The sequence below is a fragment of the Glossina fuscipes genome, unplaced genomic scaffold (assembly GCF_014805625.2).
Source record: "Glossina fuscipes isolate IAEA_lab_2018 unplaced genomic scaffold, Yale_Gfus_2 26, whole genome shotgun sequence".
NCBI lineage: Eukaryota > Metazoa > Arthropoda > Insecta > Diptera > Glossinidae > Glossina > Glossina fuscipes.
In genome coordinates this window covers 7,744,242-7,750,754 of record NW_023998421.1, presented here as the reverse complement: position 1 = coordinate 7,750,754, position 6,513 = coordinate 7,744,242, and the positions used below count along the sequence as shown (strand labels likewise).

The 6,513-nt window shown below is 32.8% G+C and overlaps 1 long non-coding RNA gene across 2 annotated transcripts in view; it reads right to left on the bottom strand.

Annotated features, from left to right (window-relative positions):
• Window positions 1-2,584: 2,584 nt before the first annotated feature.
• The window catches only part of LOC119635330, a 13,715-nt gene continuing 9,786 nt past the window's right edge, over window positions 2,585-6,513 (bottom strand). For both annotated transcript variants that reach the window (XR_005247052.1, XR_005247051.1), the window contains exons 3-4: window positions 2,868-2,943; window positions 2,585-2,747 (exon numbers count right to left, since the gene is read on the bottom strand). This is a non-coding gene — a long non-coding RNA (uncharacterized LOC119635330). The remainder of the gene's footprint in view (window positions 2,748-2,867; window positions 2,944-6,513) is intronic.

The window sequence follows — 6,513 nt, the reverse complement described above, 5'->3', positions numbered from 1 at the left end:
TTAAAATTTCTGCCTTCTGATTCAGAATAATTTCGATTATGGCCCGCCTCTGTACTTCTATTGGACCGTTTTTTTTTTCTGCTCATTGAGCTGAGTTTAACTCCTTGAGACAAGGACTTAAGAATGGGTTCAATCTGCAGCGCAGTTGATCATATTTAAGCTATTTCCCTGAGTGACCAATCATTCATAAAAAAAAAACCAAGTGAAAATATTATAGCCGAGCTAGGCCGACTATTGAATACCCTGCATCACATTGTCTAACCCAATTCCTATTTTTTGCTATAGAACGCAAGAATTATACCCTGTTTTTAAAGAAGTATACTGTTATGGGACTGTATATTAAAAATTTGCCCTCTTTGAAAATGAAGTTTTGCGTTGCGCCCATGAGGTTCAAAAATTAAGGTTCTTTTTATATCACTTTTTATATCAAATTACTATTATGGGTTAATTTTCATCATAACACATTAAAATTTAGACATTTCTTTTTGACTTTATGATCAATTTTCGCGAAATGCTTACAAAGGGTACGAATTAAAAAAATTGACCGAGTTGTTCCGAATTTGCTGCAGCTCATTTTTTTGTGGTAAATTACTGTTATTATATAATTTTCATTCTGCAACATTGAAAATTAAACCTTTCTGTCATATGAACTTCAGTTTTCGTTATATGAGAGCGGGTTCAAAAATTGCCCCAGTCAGTCCAAAGTTTTCATACCCATTTAGAATGGCAAAGTATTATAACTTAAGCACTTTTGCCGAGAATTTTTGAAAATTGCAATTATTGGGAGTGGTCGAAAAAGTGGACCGAACCGTTCAAAAGCGTTCGTCGTTGGAGCAAAGTAAGTCACTGTACCAAAAATTGCGACCTGTAGCTTGAACAAATATCTACATGGTCAGACACCAGATGGAGAGACGGACCTGTACGTCTTAATTTTGCACGTAGTAAGTATTAAATATGCCTCGTAAGTTTCTTACTAACACCGAAAATCAAAAACCATTTTCTTCAAGAAGCCATTGGAGAATATCCCGTTGAGTATAAAAAATTCGCTTTCAGCTGCAATAACCACAAACATCGTCTTCGCAATTTTTTCTTATTTCGTTCCTTTAAGATATATACATATATGTATATATATGCATTTAACTTAATGTATATCATTGAAGGTGAAAACGATAATTTAATACCGGACACATATTAATTTTCTCAATTGCATTACCGTTAAGATTTATGTAACACGAATATGTTCAGTTAAAAACTTAAAACACGTGTGCCTTTTTGATTTTGTAACACCAACACCGGATGGCATTGAATGTGGCTGCATGTCATGATAAGTTGTTTTAAAAAAAAGTTGTAATTGCTGTTGTTCATCCAATCTTTAATTACGCGTTAGGTTTTGCCAGATATTGCAAGAGAGTTTTTTTTATGTTTACTTGTACATTAAATGATGACTTCTTCCTATCACGAACGACATCACTTAAAAAGACAAGTTCGCATTTAAATAATAAGAAAAAAAATATTAGTAATAATTACTTAAGTTTGGTTTATAGAAAGCATTTTAGATACACTTTGACAGAAAATTTTCAAACATTTTTCTGCGTGTACATGTGGATGTCTGCGTACATGGCTCATAATGTACGACATAATTAGTCTTTTACCTATTGCGAGTATCTTAGTGAAGAGATCTTGATCAGCTTAGCTTATGAAAATTTAATGCTAAGGTACATAACAAGCTTCAGCAAGCAGTATCAACAAACAGCGCCGGCAGATTTGATTATGGAAGGTCCGAAATAAATTTTTATGTCAATGTATAAAGTTATCCACAACATGGGCGAAAAATTTACTCATCGAAATGATTTACTCAGATCCATTTTAGAAAGCCGAAGAGAAGGCGTGCCCTGTAGAATGACTGAACCAAAGGCTCCCAACTAACCCTTCTCAAGCTCAAGCTAAGGTGCGCCTTATAGAACGAATATATCGAAGCCTCTCAGCTAACTCTTCTCAAGCTTAAGATAAGCTGCGCCTTATAGAAAGAAGTGTTAGGAAGCCTCCCAGCTCACCTTTCTCAAGCTTCTCTGTTGATGAATTCTCAACGCATCGCTTCAATTTCGCGCTTCAGTCGTCTTAGTTGTTTTAGCAGTAACAGAGAGTGAAATTAATCGCTTGGCTAAGTTGCAGCAGCTCATGATTGTTTTCAAAATGTTACAGTCGCAAGCATCTTCCTAAGAGTTCTTCCTAACAAGTTTCGACAAGTTGTGACAAGTTTCGTTTCTTATCCCCCCCCCCCCAATGAAAGTATCAATAAGAGAAAAGGAAAATAAAAACCATTTAAAAACCATTAAGTTGTATTAGCACAATAATTGAATGCATTATTAAAAAAAGTAATAAAAATTTTTTGAATTGATTTTATTGCATAATTTTTTTTTATACAAAACGCAGTAAAATTATTAAAGAAATTTGATTTGTTTAGTTCTACAGATACCAATTAATTGTTTTTATTTTTGCGAAAGTAATTTCCTTAACCCATTAACGGTGATGTAACATATATGTAAGATTTCTTTGGATGTATTTCATATATAAAGAGATTAAATTAACTAAATTTTCTATTAATAATAAATTATTATAAGTTCAAAACGGTATATATCTACGCTATAAAAATTAAAAAAAAAAAAAAAAAAAAAAATTTAATTTAATTATATTGAAGATGACATCAATAAATACTTTTACTAGGCCAAATGCAGATGTTGAAATGCCTGTGTACGAAATGAACATAAAAATTTTATTAAAATACTTGAAAAATTTAGTTGTAATAAAATCATCAAAAAAAAAAATAAAAACAAATTTCATGTGAGGCATTTTGTGCGCGCATTAACCTTTTCAAGGCTGATCAAGAGTCTTTGAAATGCAATTTATTTACGGCCGGCAATGTGTTGTATACCATGACGTCAACTGAAAATGATAGTAAAATATAAAATATAAATTAAAATTCGAACAAATTATTTAATAACTCAAAGTAAATCGAAGGAATATAAAAAAATCAATAAACAAATTAAAAAACTGTAGTGTTATGTAGAAAATGGGCGAAAAAGTATTCCTAAGCCAAAATACATCAGTGTACCAAATATCTCAAAAATTGCCGTCTATAGGTTGAATAAAAGAGGGACAGACCGATAAACCCGCTGACCAGATTAGATCGATTCAGAAAGTGATTCTGTATATCGATTGATACAATAAAAGGTGGGCCTACCTCAAGCTCTTCTAGGTGCCCTCACATCGCAGGTGCTGTCAAGCATAAAAGTGAACAAAAAATTAATCTTATCTGATACCAGTGTTAGAATCGAAGAATATCAGTAGCCCATTGGACATAGCACTTCTATTAATTATTTCTACCCTAGAATGGGAGGGGAGAGGATAATTCATTTAAATTTTTTTTACTTTTTTGTCTTTTGTTAGCTTAATTGTAAGCGTTTTAGGCTGTTTCTGCAACTTGGTCCGTGAAATTGCTCTAACGAGGTAAGAGCGAAATTATTCCTTCAATTAGTTTCAAAATTTCAAAGACAAACTGATGAATAGACAGCCAGAGATTGGTAAATAAGAGCAATTTACAAAATTTATGAAGACTTTCATGGAGCGACAACTTAAACCGAAGCAACACAAGGACTATTTATTGATATGAACACGTGCGTGTGTATGTGAATAATATTCAGTTAAAATAGGGTAATGTTTAATTTAAACATTAAAGGAAACAATGATTTTTACATAAAAAAGGCAAAAATGTTTGAAAAAATGCTTTAAAAAAAATCAAAAAAAGTTATAGATAAATAAATGAATTCATTCTGACTATAAACATAAGTTTCGTTACACAACTTTGTAAGCTTAAGCGTCTAGTTGCGCCGCGGTTATATAACATACGAGCTTAGTCCCAAAATAGATAACGTATACCACTACGAGGCTGATTTAAGGCGCATTTTAAAGATACTACGTTACTTAGTATTTGCTGGATCGATCATCATTATGGTCATAAAATTCTTTTATTTACAGCATTTCAATCCAACCCATCTAACATCGTAGCAAAGATAGGCTTCTGTCTGTCCTCTCGCTTGTTAAATGAGAAGCCATGTCGAATATTGCAGTTATCGAATATGCAGGCCGATCATGCCAAAAATAGTGAAAGTGCGCAAGCATGGTCACCATTTCAAAGTAATAAATACACCATGCCTGCAACTTTGATCATGAAAAAGTAGTGCATAGGATAGGTGTCATAATATAAGCAAAGCAACTGTCTATACAGGACGGGAACGATTTCTTATTTATTTGCCAGATATGGCTTTCGGGGAAGATTTTCTCGTTCGGAACTTGCAGAAATGGTTCGACCATTAATGACTATTTTGCGTAGGTCGACAATTGTCATTACAAGCGGCTATTGAATGACGCTAGGAAAAGTTTAGCGAGCTTTCTTATATCAAGTTGAATACTTCTTCTAAAGTCATCCTCGTAAATGACAGTTTTTGCAAAATATTACTTCTTCAGCTTCTTTCGAATAATGCTTAGTCACAAAACTAAAAAGTAAAAAATATATTTTAGTTTAAAAGAACGGTACTAAATCCCTGAGTAAATAAACTTTGACAATCCGAAGATGTAGTGTATTTCAGGCTATCCCCTATGCAGTATAATGTGCACTACAAATAGGCTCACTTTCTTCCAAATTAAATGCAACTAAGCAACGGACGGCACCGAAAAAGGCAAAATTTAAGCTCAAGTATTATAGACTAAGCGAGGCTTCTTCTCATCGTTCGAATTACTGGGGACAAATTAACGGGAGATACGACTAAATCGATTCGACTAATCACACCCTTCATTAAAGCATATATCTTTTGAAGTCTTATGTGCTGCAACATCCACGGCCTTTGAAGCTTTGAAAAATTTAATATATCACTCTGTTCGTAGTACTTCATATATTGAATTACTTAGTAAACCACTAGTGACAGAATGAATGAATAGCAGTGATATACAAGTATTTGATTAAAAGGTTTAGCACGTGTTTTGAATTTTTTTTCCGTTTAACCGGTTTTTGCGACATACTTTGCTAAAAACCAGAACTAATGCGATAATAATCTCAGGTGAATGAACGCTGACAGCATTATGTTGTGTTTTTTTTTTTGTTTTACATTTGAAAGCAAAAAGCCAATGTTCGATCTGAGATGAATTTACAATACCTGTTAACTAATGTTTCGTACATTAAACTCCGTTTGGTTTTGAACATGTTATGGAAAATGAAATTACTCGGTAGAGTTTTGCGAAACTTACAAACGCAATAAATTGGAATTTTTTAAATTGACGATTAAGGAAACCTTTTATTAAATTCGTTTTTTTTTTTTTTTGGAAAAGAAATTTTCAGCAATGTTGCACAAAACTTGTGAGATCCATGTGTGAAGTTCATGATCATTATTATTACTAAAATCTCATGTCCGTCATGTTAAATCTCTATTGTGCTATACAAAAAGCATCAATAAATTGTGCTCCAGCAACCACGAATCCGATAGGACACCTGTTGTTACGTAAGATTTGATTATGAGTTCAATGCCTTGTTGTGTGCATTGAATTTAGTCTTAGATTTCGGTTTATTTAATATTCTGAATCATATACGAGGATCAACTCGCTCGAGGATCTGACGCACGATGAAGCCCTTGTTTTTCATTTCTACATAAATCTATAGGATGCTGCCGGATTTCCTAAAACTATCATCACAAAATGCACTGGGCATTGTGTTCGCTTCTGCAACCATAAATGAAACAATTTTGTTACTCCCGTTAAGGTTTGCAAAACTCTTAAGGAGTCACGGAGCCTTCAGTTTAAATCTTGAAATTCAATATTAAATTTAAAGCCAAGTGCTCCCTTAGGTTATAGTTAAAGTTATGATGACAAAAGACATGTTTTCAGATACAACAAAATATAATATACTTTTTCCAATACACACAGACAACAGATGGATCAGACAGACAGGATGGACTTCACCCAATCTTGCAAAGAAATATCGTATACAAGTTAATACTAGATCTTTAAAAGTTTGGTCCCAAGTCACATTCTAAAAAATGTAGCCTCTGCGCAATGTTTTAAGTTAATTATTCCCATGATTCTGGTACGGTGCCTGAGAGGCACATCGTGGTATAATTCGTTATAAAGCCATATGGTCCTATTAGAATTAATTAAATACTCGTTGTGCATAAAAAATTGTTTGAATATTAAATTTTTATTTATGAAATGTGCGCGAATTCCATTAATTCAACCGGAAAATTTCTTAAAGCATTTGCGCCCGTTTCGCACCACACACATGTGTTAAATTCAAGGCGAAATAATTGCGTTGGAACGTACGAAAAAATTGTTGTCTTTTTAATTGAAAATGTGTGCCTCGTTAAAGCAAATTTCACTCAAATTTCAAAATTATTTAGAAGCATTTGTCACATAATTAACTTATAGATGATTGCCAAAAAAAAAAAAAAAAAAAAAAAAAAAAAAAAA